Source organism: Dunckerocampus dactyliophorus, chromosome 6 (assembly GCF_027744805.1).
Source record: "Dunckerocampus dactyliophorus isolate RoL2022-P2 chromosome 6, RoL_Ddac_1.1, whole genome shotgun sequence".
NCBI classification, from domain to species: Eukaryota; Metazoa; Chordata; class Actinopteri; order Syngnathiformes; family Syngnathidae; genus Dunckerocampus; species Dunckerocampus dactyliophorus.
The window spans coordinates 18,018,486-18,032,474 of record NC_072824.1 but is presented as its reverse complement, the minus strand read 5'-3'; the positions used below and the strand labels follow the sequence as shown (position 1 = coordinate 18,032,474).

Below are 13,989 nucleotides of genomic sequence, written 5' to 3'. Positions count from 1 at the left end.
GCGACCGTTACTATCAAAAGAGCCATTTTGCCCCATGGACCACTAAAGAAAAATAGCTTGGAGCTGCAAAACAGCTTAAAACAGCATCTTAAAACTTTAAAAAGGTTGGAAATTTCTTGATTTTACCAGTTACAATGTCAAAATAAAACAAACAGAAGTGCAACGATACCAACTAGTGGGGTTGTGATAGCATGTTGGTTAAACCTCACTACCTGACACCTCAAGAAATGTGCCTCTTCCTTTTAGCTCACTGGATTAACTATCAATCAGTGCATTTATGTGGGCTGGCCTGCAGGGATGGCCAGTTTTACACAAGCGGGTGGTTATGAAAATGTCTTTCAACCTTTTTGATGTTTCTTGCCACATATGAAGCATCTACACTGTGGGTATATATTATTGGTTAGCTTATCCCGTGGTGGGAAAGACATCTCCATCGCATCTCAGCAAAGGCAGGCAGGCAAACACCGGCTATCCCTCCCTTCCTCGCGTTCACCAAATCACAAGTCAGAACTCAACCAGGGTGCATTCATGGTTTTACAAAAAAGTCAGATCTTTTAACTCTTTTCAAAAATGCGCATTTTCCCCACTCGGGTGTTCAAAGAATGTTTGAGCATCCCGAAGGGAGCCACAACAAGGAGGCTGAAGAGCTGCATGTGGCTATGGAGCCGCGGGTTGCCGACCCCTGATCTAGGGTGACCATATTTTGGTTAACAGAAATCAGGACGCTCAGGCGGGCAATGAGAAACTCAAATGATTTTCTCAAAAATGTCTTATAATTTCAATACATGTAAAATATGCCTTCTCTATATAGATAGTACAGTATTTTGTAATATAACAATTTCCTATCTATAACCAAAGACACAAACTCCAAAGGGAGAACTTAAAAAAATGATCAAAAGGCGGCTCAAAAATTATTCCAAAACCAGAACGATACAGGAACCTGAGGTAAAATGCTTGTTCAGTTTTGTAATGTAACCAATATTTTCTGGAAAAATGTGCCCTCTAATGTCGCATGAAGTTGTGAATTTGAACTGCCGTTGTGCATGATGTCCCCCAATTTTAACGACACTTCAACTCAGAAAACATCACAGGATTAACTCTGTGCATATGTTTTGCTTTTTTTTGGAGGGGGGGGCTTTTTGGCAGCACTAATTCCTAAAGCTGCCCAAGTGGCAGCCTCTCAGGCATTACGTCACATGCAGCTGAGTGCCCGAATGCAGGTCAATTTATTCGCCCAATGAAAACCAGAGCATTTTCATCACTTTCTAAAAAATCAAACAAACAGGCCAGCCAGCACAGGATGTGAAAACAAGACTTTTGGTCACCCTAGTTTATCTTACTGATTGCAGATACCGTTCAAAGTAACAAACCTAATGCTGGTTAAGCATTATTTCCACCAAGGAGTTTACGTTTGCCTTATTGTGTTAGTTTCAGGCATTGGCCAAAAAAAAAAACAATTCAATTTGACAAGGATCCAGACAACTATGCCGATTTTGTTATTGCTATTAACATTACATAAAAGGTACAAACTAAATACAAAGTAAAGCTATTTGGAAAGTATAGTGAAGAGCAATATTAAGCCAATATTCTAATACTGAAAAGACTTTCTAAACATTATAGACTGTGCTTTCTGAAATGAACCCAAATAGAACTGTATCAGTTACATTGTTTCAATGAGAATGAACCGCCTACTTCGCCTACTCCCTCTGGGAATATTGCTACATTTTTATAGATCCACTTCAATAATCTGTGACTTTGAAACTGCTCAATTGAGGAAAAGCAACAAAATTAAAAATTAGCATTCTGTTGTTGCTGTTGTGACCATTGCCATTGCTGTTGCTACTCAAGCCAAACAAGAGATTTAGGGTAGGCGAGACATGGATCTGGGCGGGTGGGGTCTCTCCATCCCAACAGACGCATCATTTTAACGCATCATACAGCATAGGATAAAAACCTCACTGACGAATTCAGCTACCAGTAGTCAGGGCAGCCGGTGAGGGATTGCTGACTGGGGGCCACTGCTCACTCTCAACTGGTCCACTCTACACCCTGGCTTTTTAATGCAACACACTATACAGAGAGAGAGAGAAAAAAACACTGTAGTGGAGATAGTAGAAGCAAGATCCGAGTATGACTGTTCAATGTGTCCTTATGAACACACTGTCAAGTTTGTTGCATTCGCTCCTTCCTTCTTCCTGATATCATCTACCTGAAACTAGACCATTGATGCTCTTCTGTCCATGTTTGTTGTGAAATGTGGTTAGAGGCTCATTTTGTCTATGCTGTGGATTGTGGGGTGGGTTCTGCTGATTGTGGTGGTGGTGGTGGTGGTGGTGGTGGTGGTGTGGTTGCGGTGGGAGAGGTTGTTGATCGTGGATGGGTGCACACGCATTGTTGGGTGTGTGCCGGGATGAGGCTGAGGTGGTTACCTTGGGCCATGAACTAGTTACCTTTTTCCCCCGTTAGACATTTAGATCCAGGTGAAGACAGCTGGCTGTGAAAATTGTTATATTTCCGTTGTATTGACATGGAAAAGTCTACTTTTCCGTTGAACTGATATTTAAGTTAAATAATTTAGGAGTAGGATGAAATAAATTTTAACTTCCTCCCAATCCCTTTCGAACATGTGAAATATTTATATATACTGCTCAAAAAAATTAGAGGAACACTTGGAAAACACATCAGATCTAAACTGGGGGAAAAATGATCTTGAATATCTTTCCTGATAATAAGTGGGTGATGTATTAGTAACAAAATGATGCCACATAATTTGATAGAAATGAAAATGGTCACCCTAAAAAGGGGGGAAATCAAAGACACCCCAAAAATGAAAGTGAAAAAATGATGCAGCAGACTGGTCCATTTTGCTAAAATGTCATTGTAGCAACTCAAAATGATTCTCAGTAGTTTGTGTGGCCCCCACGTGCTTGTACGTATGCCTGACAACGTCGGGGCATGCTCCTAATGAGACTACGGATGGTGTCCTGGGGATCTCCTCCCAGATCTGGACCAGGGCATCAATGAGCTCCTGGACAGTCTGAGGAGCAACCTGGCGGCGCCGGATGGACCTAAACATAATGTCCCAGAGGTGTTCTATTGGGTTTAGGTCAGGTGAACGTGGGGGCCAGTCAATGGTATCAATTCCTTCATCCTCCAGGAACTACCTGCATACACTAGCCACATGAGGTCGGGCATTGTCGTGGACCAGGAGGAACCCAGGTCCCACTGCACCAGCGTAGGTTCTGACAATGGGTCCAAGGATTTTATCCCGGTACCTAATAGCAGTCAGGGTGCCGTTATCTAACCTGTAGAGGTCTATGCGTCCTTCCAGGGATATGCCTCCCCAGACCATCACTGACCCACCACCAAACCGGTCATGCTGAATGATGTTGCAGGCAGCATAACTTTCTCCACGGCATCTCCAGACCCTTTCACGTCTATCGCATGTGCTCAGGTTGAACTTGCTCTCATCAGGGAAGAGCACAGGGCACCAGTGGTGTAGTTGCCAATTCTGGTGGTCTATGGCAAATGCCAATGGAGCTCTACGGTGCTGGGCAGTGAGCACAGGGCCCACTACAGGACGTCGGGCCCTCAGGCCACCCTCATGGAGCCTGTTTCTGATTGTTTGGTCAGAAACATTCACACCAGTGGCCTGCTGGAGGTCATTTTGTAGGGCTCTGGCAGTGCTCATCCTGTTCCTCCTTACACAAAGGAGCAGATACCGATCCTGCTGAAGATTGAAGGACCTTCTATGGCCCTGTCCAGCTCTCCTGGAGTAACTACCTGTCTCCTGGAATCTCCTCCATGCGTCCAGGTACCGCAGTGGATCCCCCAGACATCATCCATAGTCTCATTAGGAGCATGCCCCGACGTTGTCAGGCATGCGTACAAGCACGTGGGGGCCACACAAACTACTGAGAATCATTTTGAGTTGCTACAATGACATTTTAGCAAAATGGACCAGTGTGCTGCATCATTTTTTCACTTTCATTTTTGGGGTGTCTTTGATTTCCCCCCTCTATAGGGTGATCATTTTCATTTCTATCAAATTATGTGGCATCACTTTGTTACTAATACATCACCCACTTATTATCAGGAAAGATATTCAAGATCATTTTTCCCCCCAGTTTAGATCTGATGTGTTTTTGAAGTGTTCCTCTAATTTCACTGAGCAGTGTATATACCTGTATATATTGTTGTATTACTTTTTGGATGGTTTGTTGTAGTTGTGAACTACACTGAATGTTTTATCTACATGTTCAAAATAAAAAAGAAAAAAATAAGGTTAGTCATCATCAAAGGTTGTTCAGCACGAAATGTGTTGAAAAAAGTTACAAAAGGCTCAGCTCAAATGAATTCATTCTATGAAAATAAAACTCACAATGTCATGAAAACTGAAGAGATTTCATTTTATACCTACGTTGACATATCAAGTATTGTTGAACATAATAAGAATAATAATGGACTTGATTTATTTAGTGCCTTTCTGGACACTTTTACACTCAAACCCGTTGTTAATTCACACTTGTGGTGAAAAGATACATCTCTATTCCCAGCTGCCGTGGGGGGATATTGACAAAAATGTGGCTGCCAGTTCATGCCAACGGCCCCTCTGACCACCACCACACATTCATTCACATTTATACACCAGTGTGGGCTGCAGTGGAGGTAAGGTGGGTGAAGTGTCTTGCCCAAGGACCACCAGTGAGTGGGATGGAGGAACTGGGATTTCAATTGCCAGGTCAGGTTAGTGACGTAAATTAAAAGGTGACATTCTGCAACAGTTAACTTCTGACAATCTAAGGTATCCCAAGTGCGTATTATTGCGACAATATATGTACAGTATCTATGAATGTATCGACAAATGTTTAATTAATTTAAAAAATATGGATTTCACAACTTTCTCAATCAAAACCTCAAATGAGTAAACCATTGTAGATTTGTGAGAAATAACATAACATCTATGTCTGGTTTGCCACAGGCCGCATTGGGATGTTACTGTCAAATTTAAAATGCCATCTGTAGATCTTCCACATTAATAAATCACTGTGAAATGAGGACCGAGTGACAAATAAAAGTGCCTGTGTTTGTCACACTTGAACTCAAGCTCTTTAGTATATTATTTGGGACTCATTTAGAAAATTTGGCGGGGGTGTTCTCATTTTTTTTCTTCTTTGGTGTATCTAGTCGCTGGGAATATCTGCATCACAATGACAGATAGTATCTCGAGAGTGCAGGCAGCAGACAGGACCAGCAGACCATATTTTATTATATGGATATAAAAATGGCTGATTTCATGTCTTGGATAAGCTGCATCTGAATAAAACTGGAATGGGCTTTTACTAGAGATTGATATACTAGATATTGGCTTTATTACCAATATCTGATGTACCAATATTATCCTATATATACTGTATATGTGTGTGTGTGTGTGTGTGTATAGTAGTTTTAATGCAATAAAATAAGAATATTAAATAAGAGCATGAATGTTATCAATCAAAATAATGATCAGCAAATTCATGTATTCCAAACAATACCCCTTTAACTAAAAGTGAATTAAATCTTTAGAAAAATAACATAAATCAAGGCACAAGAAACACAAAAGTATTCTTATATAAAATATGCAATACATTAATTACCTACTCAGAGAAGGTTGGAGTAGCCAACAAAACAACTGTACTCATTTAAGAGTATTGTTACTTTACAACAATTGTACTTAAGAAAAATGTAAAAGTATATTGCATTCAAACTACTATATCTATATATCTATATCTATATCTATATCTATATATATATATATATATATATATATATATATATATATATATATATATATGGTAATAAGTCCAATCCAGTCCTTCCACAAAAGGAGATATGTGATGTTACACATATTGGTATCGGTTGATATTAGAATCGGAAATTGAGAGTTGGATAATATCGGTTATCGGCAAAAAAGCCAATATCGGACATCCCTAATTATGACGCTGCAGTTTATATTAGCCTTTGTATTAGAAGTGTGGGTGGACAGAGGTAGGTGGCAAATAGGGATCACACTAATTGTGCAATTGTGGTAGCAGTTGTGTGACTAAAATGATGGGTCACTGGTTACTACCTACAAATTAGCTCTACAGATAAAATAGTCGTTCTTCCATCTGTGTTAAAATAATTGATGGCCACTAATTGTTTACATGTAAATGTATTTTATTGGTCATTTGCTTAACCATTTGGTCATTTGCTTAACTACACAAAAGGTTACCATTAGTACAAGTGGTAGATGTCAGAATTTGTTAATGTACCAAATATGTGCCTTTTTTAGAGGAAATCCACCAATCACAAAGAATCATTGCATTTCCTAATTATCTATGTACAAAAATATTTTGGTGTTGTCTTTTGGCTTTTGTCCATCACCACAACGGCATGATTTGTTTGGCTTAATTTTGGCGCCAGATGTCCTTCCAGACGCAACCATCATATTTATCTGCCCTTGATATCGGAAAATTGGGAAAATTAATGATCTCTTAATCTTAATTACAATATTGTAGATCTTATTTTGACTGGGATGCTACAGTCTCCCCCTCTCTCACAGAAGTGCTGAACTCCTGTTTCCATGTCAGTTTTGTGTTGACCAGAATAATGTGGGACAGAGGAGTTGTTCCGAAGCTGCTGTCATGTTTGTTTCAGACGGCAAACTCGAACAGACTGAAACGTGTCTCTACTGCCGCTTGTCGATGAAGGGTGACGGTGGTTCCCACAGCCAAACCAGTTGAGCGCCACGCAAAATAATTTGGGTGAAGAAAATGTTGACTCCAGTTGCACAAAATCTTTGAAACCGCCACAAATGCGCCAGGACTGAGAACACAAATTGGGGCCATTTTTACTTCCGCAAAAACAGTGCACTGCATGTGACGTTGGGTTCTGTGCGCACGCGCGTCACTTCATGGACATATTGTGTTTACGTTCCACATAAATACAAGTCACATTTTCTTGTAATGTGAATGACTACAATGACTACATGACTACAATATGTGACAATATGTCGGTCTACAGGGGAAAAAAAAATCAAGATTTGATCATGATGGTTTCACTTTTAAGGCGAACAGACCTTTTTGTGGTTTAGCACCAACATATCTGATACTGGACCCCTATTAACCGCCAGTGCAATGTCTCCAATAGCCTCTGCCATTTTCACCATCATTGTCCGGGAAAAGTGTTTTTGCTAAAAGGTCAATAAGGGCTTCAGGTACCAAATACTGTTTGTTGACTTGAAGAGGAAGTATTGTAGTATTGCAAATTATACAGGAGCCAATTTTCAGAGTCCAAATTTTTTTACATTTGGCCATTTGGATTTCAAGAGTAATAGTTTGTGGCGTGGCAAGCTGTTTTAAAAAGCAGAGGCAGAAAGGTCAAGTATGTGCCATTTATTTTAATGAGCCATGATGTTGCTGCTGCAAGTTCAGCTCCGGTGTCACGAATGGTGAAATAGCCTTTTGTGTGTGTGTGTGTGTGTGTGTGTGTGTGTGTGTAAATTCTTAGAATCAGAGACACACGTTCGCATAAAAATGCACATACATAAACTACAAATCTATGAAAAGATCAAATTGAGTTGCAGCACCACCTTATTAGATGGAAACAAAGTCGTGTTATCTGTATTTTTCTTCCTGTCAAAAGTATACACATCAGGGTAAAAAATAGTGTCCCAAATATCTTTGTTTCAATTCAAAAGGTGTGATTTGATCACCAAGTAGCACGAGCATAAATGACACATTCAGCCTATAAATAAATACAATAATTTGTTTTCTTAATGCAAAGAGGACACATCTGAAGTCATCATCCATTCTGTTACACTTCAGTCCACAGATAAAAGAATGACAAACATGCATTTCAAGTGATTGTTCATAAACATTTGTAGTCTCTATCACTTTGATCCGCTTCCTTCTCTGTGCTGGCATCTTGTCATCCATATCATGCAAATATTACAACCGCAAAACTTAACATATTGGTAAGCTTCTTATCTAAATTTACTTTTAGAATCTCTATTCTAGTCACTTCTTCTGTTTTTTTTACCCACATTTCATCTAAATCCAGCTGAAGATATCGTCTTAATTTTGTGAATATGCCTTATGACAACAGGAAGAAATAGTGCAAACAGCTAATTTCTACATTAATTTGCATTATCATTGGTTTGAGACATGACATTACATTACAATATCAACACACTGCATGTAGTCAGCTATGGCATGTCCAACATGATTGAGTGAAAAAAACGTTCTCCTCCTCTTCCGTGTGGAGGTGATAAGTTTTTGTCTTTCTTCCCCACTGAAAACCTTTCTTAAGTTTAGAATAAATTAATTGGAGGCTAACTAGTTAGCTCCCTAGCATGGTATGCAGCCGTGGCCGTCTCATGTCCCCGCAGTGATCACGTAGCCTGTGCGTTAGCAATGTGGTGCAAACAAAGAATAATAGGAGTGTAAAGGTGACTATAGGGGTGTTATTTCATGCTCTAACTACGAAAATATAGCATTTATTAACACTAAATCCTACTTCACGGAAATTCCCTGACCGCGGTCGGGTCTACAACCAATTAACGGCGATAAACGAGATAAACGAATGAAAGGGATTAATGAATATTTAAGGTTAGGTTTACTTTCACTGAAGATGTGTGGCAATGAGAGCAACACGGACACCACCTTCTTGTTTTGTCATGAGTTATTTATTGAATGCAATAGTATTTCACACATTCTTCATCAAATGCTGGCACTTGCAACTTTACTTGATATTGGCAAGTCGAGGCCAAAGACATCAAAATTGTGACGCTCATGGCAAAACACAAGGGTAGTGTCCGTGTTGATGTCACTGCCACATCGTGTCTTTGAGAACAGTCACGTCAAGACTCACGTCTTCAATGAAGGTAAAAGTAACCTTTAATGTTCATTTATCCCCTTCATTCATCATTTATATGCATTTCGAATTGTTTTCTACATTTCAAAAGTGTTAAAAACATGTTAAAAATGTGTTAACATTGTTGACTTTCTGTAACAGATGAATTGGATTTACATTATTTCTAATGACAAAAACTGAGTCGGTTAGCACAGGGGTCGGCAACCCGCGGCTCCGGATCTGCATGTCCCTCTTCAGCCTACTTGTTGCAGCTCCCTTCGCTGAGCTTGATGATTTTTTATCCACATCAAAGTAGGGGAAATGTGCATTTTCAAAATGAACGTGAAATATCCGACTCACCGCAAGTCCGTGAATGCATCAAGACTGCGTTATGACTGCTGATTGGATGAGCAAGGGAATGGCGGTAGGCTGGTGTATGCAATGAGTCTCACTGGAGAGAAAAAAGGCGAGGGAGTTTGAAGTTGAGTCTGAAGCAAGTTACTGCACAGTAAAATAAAACTATAGAATGAACGAGAGCTTAGCAATATGTTTTAAAAGAAAAAGCACTCTGTCGCTATGTGTTTGGAGCCTGTGACATGCTAATCGCACAGGTGGTGACTCCAGGAGAGGCAGATAGTGTGCCGAGGGACCGCTTGTGACTGCTATAAGGCGGGGCAGAACAATACGTGCTTTTACTTTTACATCTCCAAATACCAGTCCCTACATTTGTCGCTAGTCGCTTTTGGGGGAAAAAAAAGTCACCAAAAGGGTTTGGAAAGTCACCAGATTTAGCGAGAAAATGGCCAAGTTGGCACGACTGGGCTTCACATGAGACGGAAGCAGGGGGAAGCCGTTCACAGATGGAGAATACAAGAAAGAATCGTTCATAAAAACATCACCGCATCAATTCTCCGAATTAAAAAATAAAGAAGAAATGATTCAGAAAATGAAAGAACGCCTCTCTCTGCAAAGACAGTCAATGACAGGACCAAGAGAATGGTTATTGATGACAATTCAGCACAGGCATAAACACTACTGAGCAAACAACACTCTCGTATGCAGAAATGTGAACTCTGATGAGTTTTTTATGTTAAACTTGGCTCCATTTTGTTTTCATTTTAAACAGACACAGGAACCGCTGAAAAAGGCTTACAGAGTTCAGTGTTGATTTCAGAGTAGGTCTACACATGCTAACTGCACTTTTAGGTGTTGAATTTTGTTGTTGTATCAGGTAACATTTAAAAAAAAAAGATTACAACTTTGACAAGCTCAGAAGCTGTGTATGTTTTGCATCTCCAGACATTTTTTTTTTACTGGAAGAGGAGGCAAAATGATGCTAGAGGTTATTTTGGTTAGAGTCAAACCTTCTGGAATGGATTAATGACGCTAAGGTTACTAGTAGATTGTAGTTAATTCTACAGTATTGGGGACAGCTTCCGCCCACACATTTTGCATATGAATAGCAAACTAGTTATTTTTCCCATGGAGGCATGCATTGTCGGCCGCAAACAAAGAGCCGGCTCTTTGAAGTGAATGACAGGAGCCGACTGTTTAAAGTGAACAAGCAGTCGTTTTTTCTCGTCTTTTTTTCCTGTTAAAGCGGCGTGTGATTGGTCAAAAATTGTGGCGCCGCTTGTGTCGACAGTAAGCATGAGTGGAAGGTAGGGGTTTCACACACAAGCAACCTGGAAAAGTGGGGAAAATAAGCAGCAGGAAACAAAAGCTGGGGCACTTTGTGAATGTTCAGTTACGTATGTTTAGACAACTTTTTTTTTAAGGTATGCTGAGTGGAGACTGTCATCTGCAGCTGGCCACTGTGATGTGGCGCTCATCAGCTGTACTTCCTAGGTGCGTCCCCCCAACTTGCAGGTGTCTGGAGGAGAGAGTCCCAGGTGTGAGAGAGAGCATGTATGCACCCTCAACTCTATTTATGGTGTTTTTGGTTCACTTCCTTATCTCAACATACTTTAAAAAAGAACATAAACATCTGAACATAAATTCAACATTAATAGGATAAAACAACATTTTACAAAACGACCAGTCCAGGGTATACCCCGCCTGTCGCCCGAAGTCAGCTGGGATAGGCTCCAGCATGCCCCTGCGACCCTAATGAGGAGAAGCGGCATAGAAGCGGCACCTACTTGAGCTACAATGACGCACTTTGTGTATCTGAATGCCAATCATCACTCAAGACTAAAAAGTGCTGCTTCTTTCAGATTCTTTCATTTTAATTTATATTTCATTGTGTGATGTTTTTTTTTTTTGTTATTGTTGTTGTTTCACTTCAAATGGTTGGAAATGTACCAATAGCACACACACAATCAGATTGGACCTGTTTGTCTAATTGAAATTAGAAAGTAGCAATCTGGTCCATATGGAACACATGAATTCACATTTGCTATAATTCTAATTTAAATTACACTTATTTTTTTAAGAGTCAAAATTCCCATCACTAATGTGTTTTGTACTGGTATAGTAATGTTTTAGTATAGTAATGTTTTAGTCAAGCATTATATTTGCTTGATATATGCGGTTTGAGTGTGAAAGAAGCAATTAGCCTTTGTCATTCTTAATGAAGGTTCAACATTGGAATGTCCCATAATGCATTAACAGATGTAAACAACAGCTGTGGACAGGAAACAACATTAGAAAGAGTCCCATTTTGATTAGTTTGAATACTTTGGAACAGTTGAAGCAGAGGAAAATCACCTCAGGCTACACACAAATAGAGCTGCCAAGCGGGTCTCTGCAATTAGAAAAAACAAATCGACACGAAGAGGGCACCGCTAAAGTGTGTGCAACTACAACCACGTATGTCATTTATGTTAATTTGAGCCTTTTAGTGAATATTTGATGATGGTCTGTGTTAGAAGTCGCGTTAGCTGCCAGTGTGCGGCAGCAAGTGGAAGATCAAGTGAGCACAGCGAGAAAGAATAATCACTCGGAACGCAGCTCACATCCACACCGATCATGATGACATGCCAGGCATTAATGATTCAGAGGCAGAGGGCTGAAAAGAGCGAGGGGGGAGGATGCCAGGTGGAAGGGAAAGCAGGCGAAGACAGGGAGAAAGGAAAAAGAGTGGGAGGGTATTGAGAGGCAAAGTTGAATGAGACAGAGAGGGAATAAAGTGGCAGAGGAGAAGGAGGAGACTTCCCCTGCCTTTTTTAGCTCCAACCAATTTTGGTTGGTTCCCTCCTTGTGCTATATTTTAGGAAAGTGTGACATGAATTTCAGAGCAGAAAAACAGTTGGACATTGCAGCAGCCAGCAAATGTAGAATTTATAGCCATACTGTAGAACACAGGTTCAGGCAAGCCGGTTTTTAACACCATACAGTAAAACCTTAACGTGACTTTGCCGTATACAATCGCTTTGTTTTATCTATATTGTTGACTTATTGTGGACCAAATTGTCCTGAGCAGCCAGGACAACCACGTTGGCACGCAAAAGAGCAAATAAAACGCAAAACACGCTTGTAGAGTGAATCATTTCGATGCTCACTGAGATATGTGACATCTTACAATATTTGCAAAAGCACAATATGCTGACATCACGTCTGTGACTTTTGAGGCCTAGTTTCATTTCTCCAAAATGTTACAACATTTGAATTTAACTTCCACTATACTAAGAGGTATAGGTGATCTGGGCAATGACTGCCACCCTCATTTCCATATGAATATACAGTGTTCAACAATTTGTGTTTGATCGTAAAAATCTGACAATTTATTGGTCTTCAATATTTATTCTAATAAAACAGGAAAAAAAAAAATCTCCAATTCAGCTGTATGAAATGCTGCATGAAAGAGAAGACGGAACCCTGCTGGCATACAGACAAGGTGGCGAGGGCCTGCAGCCAACACTGTCAATATGATAATACACATACACACTCACACACACACACACACAGATGGGATTGTTTAGTCCAGAGGGAATACACCCATACACCAGTGACGTGCGGTCAAGGGAGGCAGGTGAGCCTCAACTGCCTCTGAATAATACAAACACGAAAAATAACATAACATAAATATGAATATTTGTCTATTGAACTGTATTATAAATGTGTTTTGTGTTTGATTTCAATCGTGTTCTTCAAATACAGGGAAGAAAGCTAAGGTGAGGCCCCTGTGAGCGTGGCTTCTTGGCTTATTGCACAAGCTCCACCTCCGTCTAAGTACACACTGAGTTGGCTCAGGGCTACCGACAGTTTTTGTTTGTCAGGATGTAATGTTGCACATTTACTATACACCATGACTTTGACCATGAATTATTCTCCTGTTTTTTTGGTTACCTTATTAATGAGCAAACTCAAACTCTCGCCTCACCAGCCATGAACCTCACACACACACACACACACACACACACGCTGGTGCAGCATTAATGTGGCACTGCTGATTGTCCTGCCACAGGAACTTCACAGTACAGTGGATCCCCGCACATTTGTGGTTCAGCATTCACGACCCCGCAAGTTTGCAGATTTTATCCAGAAATATGTGATGTGATATGTAAAATGTTCAGCATACCACTGTTAAAAAAGCCCAGAATTTCCCATGTTTATGTCTTCATGCTTCACTGATAATGTTTTTCCGCCAAGTGTTGAAATTTCGCACCCTGCGTGATGATCCCTGAACACACCATAGTTGCTGTGAGACACAAAAGTGAAACTTGTGTGTGCCTTCAAGACAGCATCAATTCTTGTAGTTACACGTGCACAGAGAGGAACTCAGCTGGTAAGTTGTTCCAAACATCTTGGGGAACGAACGAACTAACTAACTAACGAACCAACTAACTAACTAACTAACTAACTAACTAACTAACTAACTAACTAACTAACTAACTAACTAACTAACCACAGAATCATTCTGTTTCTTCATGTAATCCCAGACACTGTACTTGCAAGGAACCTCCAACATGCTTCACAGTTGTCTGCAGACACTCATTGTTGTATCGCTCTCAAGCCTTTCATCGAACAAACTGCCTTCTGCTACAGCCAAATATTTAACATTTTGACTCATCAGTCCAGAGCACCTTCTGCCATTTTTGTGAACCATTTTTTGAAGGTAATTCCATTGACTTTGCAGCAGAGGTGTGTTGAGATGGATGGATGGTAGGA

General features: G+C 40.3%; 1 protein-coding gene across 2 annotated transcripts in view; it reads right to left on the bottom strand.

Moving 5' to 3' along the window:
- Window positions 1-13,989, bottom strand: part of LOC129182587 (zeta-sarcoglycan) — a 372,011-nt gene that overhangs the window by 226,739 nt on the left and 131,283 nt on the right. Inside the window, exon 2 of one of the 2 annotated variants that reach the window (XM_054778927.1) lies at window positions 1,964-2,070. The exons of the other annotated variant lie outside the window; for it this stretch is intronic. The gene's annotated coding sequence lies outside the window, so the exon portion shown is untranslated. The remainder of the gene's footprint in view (window positions 1-1,963; window positions 2,071-13,989) is intronic. 2 annotated transcript variants of the gene reach the window in all.